Source organism: Cibotium barometz, chromosome 42 (genome assembly GCF_041138505.1).
Source record: "Cibotium barometz isolate CiBa-2024 chromosome 42, ASM4113850v1, whole genome shotgun sequence".
Classification (NCBI taxonomy): domain Eukaryota; kingdom Viridiplantae; phylum Streptophyta; class Polypodiopsida; order Cyatheales; family Cibotiaceae; genus Cibotium; species Cibotium barometz.
In genome coordinates, this window is record NC_141087.1 from 39,201,285 (window position 1) to 39,214,851 (window position 13,567).

Sequence of the window (13,567 nt, forward strand, 5' to 3'; positions counted from 1 at the left end):
CTTGCAACTAGCGAGTGGTTGAAGCAAAGAAAACTCCTCCCATGCTAAAAATTACCACCAGCCTTCATGGAGATTAGGAAGAGAAGCACACACTCACAACACTCCTAAATGTGCCCTAGAGCTAGTAGGAAATGTGCATGATGGACCTTGAACACTTTAGAAGCTTGAAATAACCATTTCTAGGGTTTCTTGAACACATGGGAAGAGGGATAAAATCACAGATTCCATGCTTCAAAATAGGTCAAAATGGTGCTCTATGTGTTGCTAAGAATGTCCCCGACCAAAGCCCTAAGGTTGTGTTTTTGCAAACGGCTACTACGTGATGAACCCTAGCCATGGAAACCTTGAGGAAAAGTGGAAGAGGAGGTAAAAATGTAATTATTAGAAAATTAACACTAATCACTCCCACTTAGTTCAAATTTGGTCCACAGCCTTTTAGAAATTGGATCTTGTGCTCAGATTTGGTCCAAGAACCATAGTCTCACAAAAAATTGGCAAAAATCAATGGAACCATGGATCAAAACATAAGAGCTCTGATACCAATTAAAATGGAGTGACCATAAGCTGAGATTTGGGACAAATCATTATGTTGATTAACATGCAATTAGCAAGAAATCATATACAATGCCTAAGTGATTTAGCCTTTCATCACCAAAGAATGGAAATAGCCTTCCATAAGCCAAGGTATGGTAACTCTAGGCTCCAATGTACATTCCAAAACTCATATGATCAAAAGGTACAAATAAAGATCCATAAGCCCCTTTTATAGTTGAGCCCATGCCCATGTCCTAACTAAAGCTCCTACTTTATTACACACCATGTCCTAACTAAAGCTCCTACTTTATTACACACCATGTAACCTATCAAAATGTTCATCAATATGCAATTAATATGATATTTATTCTTGATGGTGAATTTAAATGTAGTAGACTCTAAGCCTCTAGGCATCCCCCCCACTCCCTCTTCCTCCCCCTCAAGTATTTTTGTAAGGGTCAATTAGCTCAATTAGGGTGACTCGGGCAATGGGTGGTTGCTTACAGCAACACTGGAGGTGGTAGGGGTAACTCTGGGATTCTTAGCACTCCTCTTTGAGGCACATATTACAAGCATGGGCACCTCTAAGGTTGACTCTTATATAACAATGAGCAGTACCATAATTACCCATCCTCATGCAGTACATACACTAGATTCCTCCTTGTCTTGATCTTTAGGTGGGGGATTATGTGCTTGCGTGGCTAGTATGCACACTAGATTCCTCCTTGTCTTGGTCTTTAGGTGGGGGATTATGTGCTTGTATGGCTACTATGACAAACCAACTGACGTCTACGATATAGATGCACTTGACCTATGTTTTCTTTCCACTGCTCTATCATTTATTGCATTAGTATGGCCGCTAGGTCTTCTATAGCCGGTGTGCTACCCATGGCTCTTTCCCTTTGTCACCGATGTTTGAAGGTTGTGCCAAAAGTTGCTTCGATAGGGGTTCTTACAAGGAGATTCCTTAAAGATGCTTCAATAGGGGTTCTTATAGGGAGACTCCTTGAAGCTGTGTTACCATCAAATTCTATGGCACTTCAATAGGGGTTCTTATAGGGAGACTCCTTGAAGCTGTGTTACCATCAAATTCTATGGCACTTCTACAACATTGCTTGGGTAGACTCTTTGACCCTAGTATCCTAGGTATACTCTTTGACCCTAGAAGCCTGGGTTGTTACTATGGCCCTAAATCCTCCTGCACTGATACTACTAGTATCATGGTCTAATATTAAGCTTGAAGATATTGTAGGCCTCTAGGCTATTTCAAACACTCCAAGGTTCGTGTAGTATCGAGGTCTAATTCTACTAATCTTGAAGATACTATAGGTTTCCAAGTGCCCTGCTCTGTGCTATAAGGTTCCCACATCATAGTGTACCTTGTAGCTTGGGTAGACTCTTTGACCCTAGTAGCCTGGGTTGTTACTGTGTTCCTAGTAGTCGTACTGAAGATAAATCCCCTGGCACTGCTACTACTAGTATCATGGTCTAATGCTGCTAAACTTGAAGATACTGTAGGCCTCTAGGCTATTTCAAACACTCCAATGTTCGTGTACCGAGGTCTAATGCTACTAATCTTGAAGATATGATAGGCCTCTAGGCTATTTCAAACACTCCAATGTTCGTGTACCGAGGTCTAATGCTACTAATCTTGAAGATATGATAGGCCTCTAGGCTATTCTAAACACTCCAGGGTTCATGTTTTGAGAATTAGCTGAGCCAAAGGCTATTGATATAACCATTATTTATCCTCTATCGAGTTGGTGCTTCTCGTTCCAAAAGTAACTTGGTTAGGATTCATATTAGGAGTGGTGGCCTCCATGTTTGGCCTTTCTAGCTGACAACCTCTTACTTGCTGGTGGGAAATTTGAAGATTCTTGTTGATTGGACCTCCTATGATAATGTCTCTAATCATGTTCATAAAACTTCTTTAAGTGGTTATAGGGGAGTCAAGTATGTTGAAATATACAAGTGAATAGGGTGTGTGCGGGAACAAGACCTTGGCAAGAGGCTATAAAAGAGAATATGTAAATGTGAGAGAACCTATGAAAAGGTGAGAAGTATCTACTGGGAGAGAATAAAGGGTAGCATGAGGAGATTTAGGAGGTGTGGAGATATTCTGGGAAGAGGTGGAGAGAATCAAGCAAAAGAGGTGAAGTGAATCAAGGAGAGATCAGTGGGATTAGATACTTGGATGTAAACTCTATAAATTGAGGCATTGGCCTAATGAGAATTTGCTGGTTTTTTATTATCCATGCCTACATTAAGCTATCAGTTAATTGCTCACTAATCACATCTTAATTATCATCTAACCTCTTTTCTAATGATGTTGATTCTAGCATTTGATCTACCATGGCTCATCACATTGCTGCAAATTTAACATGGTATCAGAGCCTAGCCTAGAATCCATCAATTTATGAGTCCATTATCTTGCTAATCACTTGGCTAATTAGGATTAATAGATAATTAAGATTTTTACCTCTTTTTCAATTAGCCTCTGTACCCCCAGCTGGTGGAGGAGCTCTCTCTCCCTTCATACATTAAATTAGCCCAAACCACTTCAGCCACACATAGCCATATCCATTGTGCTTCAGCCCATCTAAACAAAACCTCAAAACGCCGGCGCACGTTGCTGAAATTCGCGTTTTTTCTAGCCCCTCCCGCATAGATTTGGGTTTGCATTGCATAATGACACAAGATAAACATCAAAAGCCCAAAAGAACTGTCAACAATACATTAAAACATGTTGCTCACATGGAGCAAGTACTGATGGACAAGCTCGTGGCCCCAGCCTTGAAAGAAGAAGAACATCTCTTTCCAAGAGAAAGATCAACACCGAGAAGAAGAGCTAGATGAAGCATTGCAGGAAGACATGGACGCGTGAAGAGAAGCTACCACAACAAGAAGAGTGAAGACAAGAGAAGATATGAGGCTCCAAGAAGTGAGGAGCCATGTGAAAATCTGTATAAGAGAGAGAGAGAGAGAGAGAGAGAGAGAGAGAGAGAGAGAAACCCCACAACCCAATGTAACCTGCCCCAACAGAGTAAAACCACCTCTGAGCCATCGATGATGTAGGCCATGTGGTAGATGTATGTGTGAGCAGCACTTTAGTCAAGGTCACGGACACTTGTAATAGCCTTGGACACATAGAGAGAGTGTGTCAAGGACTATGAGTTTAGGGACTTGAGGCACTGGTCGCGGACTATCAAGTAAGAGGGAAACTTGGTATAGGGTCCAAGTGTGCTAGGAGTATTCACTTGAGGGGAGGTGTTGAAATATACAAGTGAATAGGGTGTGTGCGGGAACAAGCCCTTGGCAAGAGGCTATAAAAGAGAATATGTAAATGTGAGAGAACCTGTGAAAAGGTGAGAAGTATGTACTGGGAGAGAATAAAGGGTAGCATGAGGAGATTTAGGAGGTGTGGAGATATTCTGGGAAGAGGTGGAGAGAATCAAGCAAAAGAGGTGGAGTGAATCAAGGAGAGATCAGTGGGATTAGATGCTTGGATGTAAACTCTATAAATTGAGGCATTGGCCTAATGAGAATTTGCTGGTTTTTGATTATCCATGCCTACATTAAGCTATCAATTAATTGCTCACTAATCACGTCTTAATTATCATCTAATTTCTTTTCTAATGATGTTGATTCTAGCATTTTGATCCACCATAGCTCATCACATTGCTGCAAATTTAACAAGGTACACCAACCTCTATGACTAAGGTTTCTTGGCTCCTATGAGGTCCCAGAGATTGTAATGCATGAAGACATTCCTCTTAATAAGGTGCTCTTGATTTAGCATCATTTGAGGCACTTTCTTTTAGCCAAGGGATTGAGTCCAAAAATCCTTCATGATCTTGTGTACACATAAAGGTGATCTCTTAGAGCACACCCTTTCCAGACATAAGTCACATGGTGCCCCTAGAAATTCTAGATTCAATTTTTTATGTTTTTACTCTATGTTTAACTTGTGCTTGTGCATTGACAAGTTAAGAATATGTGTTCCCACTTGGGTACATACCTGGCTAATGAGTTTGGGAAGGTGCATGGGGATCTGCGAACGTACATGGCTAGGAAAGATAGGAATCTGCATGGCCAAGTCTTACAAATGTAGCCAAGAAATATAGGCATGTACATGGCAAGGAAAGATAGGAATGTACATGGCCATGTCTTACGAATGTGCATGGAAATGTGCAAACATGTATGGCTAAGTGTCTGAACATACATTCACAAGTGAGAACATCTGTTTCCCCTTTGGCACATATACGTATGTAATTATGGCAGCTATGCCACTTGCAATGGTGAAAGTCTAGGCCACATGATGATCAGTTTTCAGCCATTTTTATCATTATGGACATTTATGGGAAGAATATTATATGGCCTTTCCTTAATCAAAATATTATGGAGATTTTCCTTATCAAACTTAGAAACATGCGTTCCTACTTGCAAACGTGCATTTGCAAGCCTAGTTGAGCATGTACACAGGAAAACTAGAAAATGATTTCATGTGTTTTCATCAAAAAAATCCAAGTTTTACCCTCTAATTCCTCTTTAATTGGTGAAAATCTAAGTTTAACCCTCTAATTCCTCCCTTCTGTGTTTTCATTTTTAACAAAATCCAAGTTTTACCCTCTAATTCCTCCTTAATGGTGAATATTTTTGGATTTTTGTTTTAATAAGATGCTTTAGCTTTTCTTAACCTATCTAATGGTATGCTTAATGTAACCTAATGAACTTTCTACAAAGCTTAATGCTGAGATTAACTCCTAAAATGAACAAAAACTTACAAATTTGCAAATGCAAGAAGGAAAGAGCAAGAATCAATGGAAATAGAACAAAACACTTATTTGTAATTATGCAACTCGAGCTTGAAGAGTTTCTCCATGCTCCATTGCACTAATGTAACCAAATAAACTGAAAACAGACAACAAACAAGAGTTAAACACTACCAACCAATGGACTACACTCCAACTAGGCTATGTCAATACTCCAAATGCAAAGAATCCTATGAAAAGATTCAGGGAGAGGAGAGATCTTTGCACACACACACTCTCACAATAATGGATAACACACACACAAAGATGGAAGGCTGAAATCTTCTTCTCCTTGTTGCTCTTAAAAGAGGTCTACAAACGATAGGTGAAAACCAACATAAGTACTAGCATACTATGTATAAACGGTCCATAATGTGAACACACGAAGTAGATGAGCTGGCAAGATAAGTATGCCATAACTCGGTTGGACTAGGTAGGTGTAATCTAGCTGTAGAATCATTGGCGAAGATCTATCATGTCAGCTACCAAACATGCCAGTGGTGTAAATGTGGAATCCCAAGTACATTATGTGTAGCTCGTGTTGAGCTTGACACCTCAAAACTCCCCCTCAAGCTCAGCTCCTTCTCCAAGACTCCAAGCATAGTGCAAAATTTGCAAAGCTTCTCTACTCCTAAGACCTTAGTGAAAATATCAACTACTTACTCCACTGTGATGACGTGCATAAGATCAATATCTCTTGCTAAGACCTTATCTCTAATGAAGTGATAATGGTCCTCTATATGTTTTTTCAATGCATGAAACACTAGGTACCTAGCCAATTGTATGATACTAAGGATGACAGCCTATCTATCCACATGTAGCCCTAAATCTCCAAGTAGCTTACATAACCAAGCTACCTCACATGCTACCATCATAGCACCCCTATACTCTGCCTCTATACTTGGCAAGGCGATTGTCTACTTCTTGTTGCTCCATGTAACAGCACCACTCCCAAAGGAAAGCATAAATCCACTAGTAGATCTTGTGTCCAAGGAGATACTACCACCCCAATCTACATCAGTGTATTCGTACACCGACAACTATATACAAGCCTCATAGAAGAGACCATATTGTTGACCTCATGTTCGTCTAGACATTTTTGGATTTACCAACCTCTTTTTGGCTTTGGTTTCACTAACTTAGTCTAGTGAAGATTTACAAAAGAGTAGAGATATTAGTGTCACACTATCCACATGTGGCTTCCACAAGGAACCTATATAAATTGACTCTTCAACCTAACTATGTAGTTCATGTCCGGCTTGGTGATCCATCATGTAGATCAAGATACCCACTATCTTCTTATACATAGTAGCATTCTCCAAAATCTCACCTGCATTTGCACTCAGCTTGCCATTCTAATCCAATGGTATAGAAATGAGCTTACAACCAGCTATACCATATTTGGACAACATACATACTATCTCTATGATAGCCATATGCCCTCACACATCCTGATGACCTCAATGCCAAGAAAATATATTAGCCCACCTAAATCCTTCATGTCAAACTTCTTCTTGAGGAGACCCTTTACATTCTCAACTTCCTCTTCATTGTCACCCCCAACAATCAAGTCATCCACATAGATGGTGATGATGACCACAATCCCCTTATCAATCTTTTACACATAGAGTGAATGATCATCATATGCCATATGAAATCTAATGGTGATAAGATAATGTGTAATCTTATCATGCTATGCTCTCGATGCCTACTTCAAGCCATGCAAGGATATAGCATGCACACATAATCTAGGTGTCTCAATCCTCATAAACAAAAGGCTATTCCAAATATACTTCTTCTTGTAACATGTAAGAACATATTCTTTACATCCATCTAATGTAAAACCCATCTAATGTAAAGAACGTATTCTTTACATCCATCTAATGTAAAACCCAACCTTTTGATGCAACCACTACCAATAATAGCTCTCACGGTTGCCATCTTAGCAACGGGGCTAAATATCTTCTCATAATCAATACCAAAGGTCTAAGCATAATCTTTGGCAACAACCAGCCTCACCTTGTACCTACTACTAATGCTTCCATCTAAGTTGTGCTTCACTTTATAGGCCCACTTACATCTAATAGCCTTTTTACCCTCAGGCAAAGGCACCAATTTTCATATCTTATTTGCCTCCCTGTGTGGTCTTGGATCTGTCATTGGTATCCTGCGGACTGTCTTAGCCTCCCTTGCACGAGGTGTCGTAATAGCTAGAATCCTCATCAAGGCTCTACTCTCTGAGCCATTAAACTCTCCATCAACATATGAATTCCTTGCTGAAATATCAGGCATACCAAGAGACTCATCAACCTTCTCTTTACCTTTATGTGATGGACTTACTAAACATACAGGACTAATTTTCTGATGTAGCTTACCACTCCATGGTCTATCAATAGACCCACTGCTAGAGGACTCTCTTAGTACACTCACAATGACTATGATTTTGTTGACCTGTATTCTACGCAACCACCTACTCCTGTGCATCAGCCCCAATTGTGTCTTTTACAACATCATACCAACTACTCATCTCATCAAAGACAACATCCCTACTCACCCTCATCTCACATGTGATAGGGTTATAACATCTATACCCCTTTTACTCAAGAGAGTAACCAATGAACACACGTTTTTCAACCTTTGAATCCAACTTACCGTGTAGCTCATCAAGAATGTGTACATACACAATGCATCCAAACACTTTCATGAATGTGTACATACACAATGCATCCAAACACTTTCAAGTGTGACAAATCCGGTTTTCTGCTATACTTCTCCTCTAGAGTCACACCATGCACTACCATCACTGTGGGGGTCCTATTCAAAATGTAAAATAGAGTCGTATTTGCTTCAGCCCAATAATGGTGAGGCATAATCTCCTCAGCCATTAATACACAAGAAACCTCTATAATAGGCCTATTATTCCTTTCAGTGCAACACCATTTTGTTACAAAGTGTACCTACATGTGAATTGCCTCTGAATTCCATGCTTTCTCAAGTACTCACTGAACTCATTGGAGAAGTTCTCTCCCCCTCCATCTGACCATAGGCACTTAACTTGCAAACTTCTTTACTTTTCAGCCCAACATTCTAAAATTTTGAAAGTGAGTAAACACTTCACTTTTCTCTTTCATGAAATAGACTCATGCTTTCCTTGTGTGGTCTCATCAATGAAAGATACATAGTAACAACATCCTCCCATTGATGTCGTCTTTGTTGGTCCCCATACATCTGAGTGCACCATATCAAGTGATCTCTTACTTACATTTTTATCATCTAGAAATACATTCTTTGTTTGCTTCCAAACTAACATGTGGAAATACATTCTTTGTTTTCTTTCTAAATTGGCATGCTTCACATGCTTTATGCATTCCATTTACCTTAAACTTTGGTACCTATAACAATTTTTGAATTGTGCGTAGACTTTAATCTCTTTTCACATATGTTTGTGCCAGATATCTATATCGGCCATAACACCTGTACCTTGTGTAAACATAGCAACTTTCACCTCAAGCATGTTTACATCCAAAGTAAGCATTATGCCCACTCTTTTGCCCTTTGCAACCAAACGACATTTGTTGTTGAAGTCCTCAACATAGCACCCCTTAGGGTTAAAGCATACCTACAAACCCTACTCAACCATCTGCCTAACAGAAACCAAATTCTTTATCCCCCATCTCTACATAACCTGGTTTTTTCAAAATTTTGACATCTCTAAACTCTTGGACCATGACAAGTCACATGGTTAGAGGCTCTCAAATCCACATACCAGACATCATCACCATTTGTGAATATATCTATAGCCACTGAATTCAACCTTTACTGTATAACAACAAACAACTTCTCACATCTATCTTCAGCTTGTGTAATTTAAGATACATAATTGTTTTGCTACAACCTATCACTTTTTATGTCACTTTGCTTCTTGCAGCATTTTGATGCTGCAAAGTGACCTGGTTTACCACAATAAACACAATCCTTTGAACCTAATCCCGATTATTGTCTTTGCTAATTGTCTCAGCCTCTCTGGCTCTCCCCCTTCCTTGAGACTAGCCTCTTCCACATGTGTATGTTTGTTGCTGCTTCTGCGATCATTGGACTGTTGCTGTCCATAATTCTGATTTCCATAACGCCACCACCTTGGCCTCAACAACGACCTCTACTTGAATTCAAGTAAAAGGCATGTTCTGAAGTGTTCTTGCTTTCGAAGGAAGAATCTTCACCCAAAGACTTCTCTTCTATGATTAACATAGACATAAAATCTTAAAAGTTGGAAACATTCTCTCTTATAACAATAGAGGTCTTTAATGGCTTGTATTCTTTACCAAGCCCATTCAAAAATAGATGCTCACCAAGTCAATGTCTTTCACTAAGACATTAATAAATCCAAGGGATTCAACAATACCCTTGATTTTTAATGCATTTTCATTGATGGACATGTTCTTCTTCTTCCCAATGTATGTAACTCCTGTTTTATCTACAACTTCCTAACCTTTGTGTTCCTCATGAGGTTTTGCCATGCAACTGTTAGAGTGTTGACATCTTGTATATGCACTATCATAGTGTTTGTCACATTAACTAAAAGCTAATACATAACTTTCCTTGTACCCTTGTTCCAGTCTTTGAATGCTTTTATCTCTGCTGGAGTAGCGTTATCATTTTCCTATCAGGAAATTGATCATTCTGAACTTCCACGCATGGAAGTTGTTCTTTTTAAGCTTCTCATTGACAATCTCACTACTACATTGCAATAACCAGTGTTTTGATAGAAATAATTACAAACTAAAACTTCCCAAAAATAGTTGAAAAACACCTTGCAATGGTCAAAAAAGAGGCCAAATGCTGGACACAAAATTTAAGTACGAAGTACTGAGCACCTCCATGCCTACGGAGACAACTCCTCAATTAGAGATGTGTAGCTCCCAGCAGAGAGCTACCCAAGGGATATGGCACCAAAAAAAGAAGGGAAAGAGATGAGGATGCACTTACCCGTGTACCGCTTCCTTTGCCTTTGTAGCTTCCATTGCTTGCCACTCAGCTCCTTAGCTTGAATGAGGCTCTAATACCAAGAAAATAATAGGGGAGGAGATAGAGCTTGAGCTCTTATAATCCCACACACACTCTCACAACAATGGATAACACATCGTGAGTTTCAACTCGTGTTGAGCTTGACATTTCAACATCTTAAGCAAAGGTGCTTCCTCAGGGGGACAGTGACACCAAAGATATTCACTGATTAGAGAACACTTGAGCCTTGTAAAATAGGGTGAAAGAGAGGAAGAATGCAAGGTTCTTTTCAGTTTCGCACTCATGGGAGAGTAACCCTCTCGTGAGCTAGGACCTCAACCTTGCCTCCTTTGTTGTCACTATAAAGGCGCTTTGCAATTAGATGGGGAATAAAGAGAAAGAGAGCTATTGAAAGCTCAACCTCTACTTTGATGCCATGGTGAGTGAGAGCATGAGGGAGAAGAAAAGAGAAGAGGAGAGGGAGAAGAAAACATGCATCAACATCATCACTCACCCACATACTCCTTAAGCATGCATGCAACATCAAGAAGAAGAGAAAACATACAAGAAAATTTAATAATTAGAGCAAGAAAACTCAAACTCAATTGTGTGAATTGGATTATGCCATTTCTCATTAATCAAATTGTCTTATGTACAAGACCCATATGTACAATGTCTGGCCACCCAAGTAATGTCCGAAGACCCAATAAACTAGTCTAGGCTAATTCCCTAGTCTAAGTATACATTACCAGAATTACCACATGTTCGAAGTAATGTTAGCCAATGTGGTTAATGTTACCACACATTCGAAGTAATGTTAGCCAATGTGGTTAACAACATCCCACACTCCCTGGACCTTGCCAACAACACAAACATTAGCCCCAGCTTGAGGAGATCTTGGAGAGGCTCATAGCCACCTTCCCATTCCCAATAAATTTGTAGAGCCTTGATTACCCCCTCAACTTCTATAGGCTACCCCCATGCTTGATGTCCTTGATTACCTCCTCCTACTAGGGGATTAGCTCCATAGGCTATATGGTGATGATGGTCCCATTTTGTATCATATGGCTTGGTTTTGACATTCCCAGCTTATAGCTCTAGTCTTTGTTTTCTTTTGTACCATGATGAGATTACATGGACACTATTGTATCACTTTTGGTCTCATATACCCATTGGGTCTTTTAAAGACATTTAATATACATTTCTCTCTCTCTCTCTCTCTCTCTCTTCACTATTTAGCCTTCAGCCACTTTTAAAAAATCAATAAAGAAAGCCTTCAGCCAAGTACTCACATTTAAAAAAAATCCACATAGGATGGCCAATGTGGATGCCATCCTATATGCATTTTTTTCCTTTAATTTCTAATGTATAAAGCACTAACTCCTTTGACTAGTGATAGACAAGTGAAAAATGTCAACAGTTATTGATGTGGAGGATAATGCAGTAGCTAGCCAGAATACAATGTTCATGCTAGAAATAGAAAACCCAATGTGGACAACCAAGAAAGATCATTTTGACTAATGAGATTAGTGATACATCTTGTGAAACTAGAGTGACTAATGTTAAGGAGACTTTTGTTCATATGACAAATGGGAAATTAGAAGAGAACATCTCAAAATAGTAGGGTGAATTTCTTGGGTCGTGTAGGACATTGGCAAGTGTGAGTGCATAATTACAGGATGTTCTCATAGTATGCGTGCACTTTGTTTCTACTCTAGTAGATCACATGCCGTAGAAGCGGGGAAAAAACTACAAATGATGTGGTTTTTCAGTATAGATGTAGTGTTTCTATCCAAATGTAATCAACACCTTTTACCTTTTGATTAATTTAGTAATCAAGAAGTGGATGAGAGAGAGAGAGAGAGAGAGAGAGAGGGGGGGGGGAGGGAGGGAGAGGGCGAGAGGTGGATAAGAGAGAGGGAGAAAGAGATGAGAGTGGAAGAGAGGGAGAGAGAGGATGTCCATAGATGAGAGAGAGAAAGAAAGAAAGAAAGAAAGATATATTAAGCGTCTCCTAAAGACCCAATGGGCCTATGAGACCAAAGTGGTACAATATATCCATGGCATATCTCATCATGGAATGGAAAATAAAACAAAATGAAAACATAAATATAGCTATCTCACTGGGGTGATACAAAACTGTCCATGGAAACATAAATATAGCTATCTCACTGGGGTGATACAAAACTGTCCATGGAAACTTGTCATGGAATACTAAGAACATAAAAACATGGGAGCAACATCAGCTCTGAGTAGATGGTATACCACTCTCCAAAAATGTCAAGCATGGGGTTGACGAGTATGGCCGAGAGGTCTCTCTCAGCTATGTCATGTGGAAAGGTAGCTCGATGGCGGTGAAGCATGTCTTGGATCTGGAGCTGATGAGGTGATCGTGGCCAACGGGGGGGTCGAGGGCGTCGGGCACGCTGGAGTGCAGAGGCTCGGTCGGAGGTAACTCCTCTTGGGTGAGGTAGGTCCAGAGCAGCTCGTGGAGGGTCCACAAGATCCACTATGTCGTGTCCTCCACCTCCTAGGTCCAGAAGAAACTGGTGATGGTTAGCTGCTGAGGGAGGGGGTGGGGTGGCTGGGGCCTGTGTCTCAAGAAGGTGTCCCTGTGTCTGCGGAGCTCAAGCAGGAAGAGGGCCAGGCAACGCTGGTCCTGGAAGTCAATGATCCTGGAGAGTGGACCGAATCCCTCACAAAATAGACAATGAAACCTCTTGCGGATCTCATAGTATACTGGGCAATGGCATATGTAATGCTCCTCTGCCTCAACCTCTATGTGGCATAGTCGGCAGATCCTCTCCTCTCTGGGTGTCCGTACAAGCTTCCCGACTCTAAAGATGCGCTTAGCTATACCTGTCTCCACTCTGAGAGGCGGTGGGAAGAAACCCGTATCTGGCCAATCGCAATCCGCATGGCATGGGACATGTGAACACTCAAGTAGCCCGGTTTGCTGGATGAATCCATCCTCAGTGAGTGTGAGGAAGTGGTCTCTGTAAAAATGCATCTTCGTGGGGAGCTCCAGGGGTGTGATCCATGTGCAATGTGTGAGGCTAAGAAGATCTGACCGGATAACCCGGTTGGTATCCTCGTGAGACAGCCGAAAAAAGGGGAGTCCAAACTGAGAGAGAGAGAGAGAGAGAGAGAGAGAGAGAGAGAGAGAGAGAGAGAGAGAGAAATGTGAGATATAGAGATAGAAGGAGGGAGAGATAGAG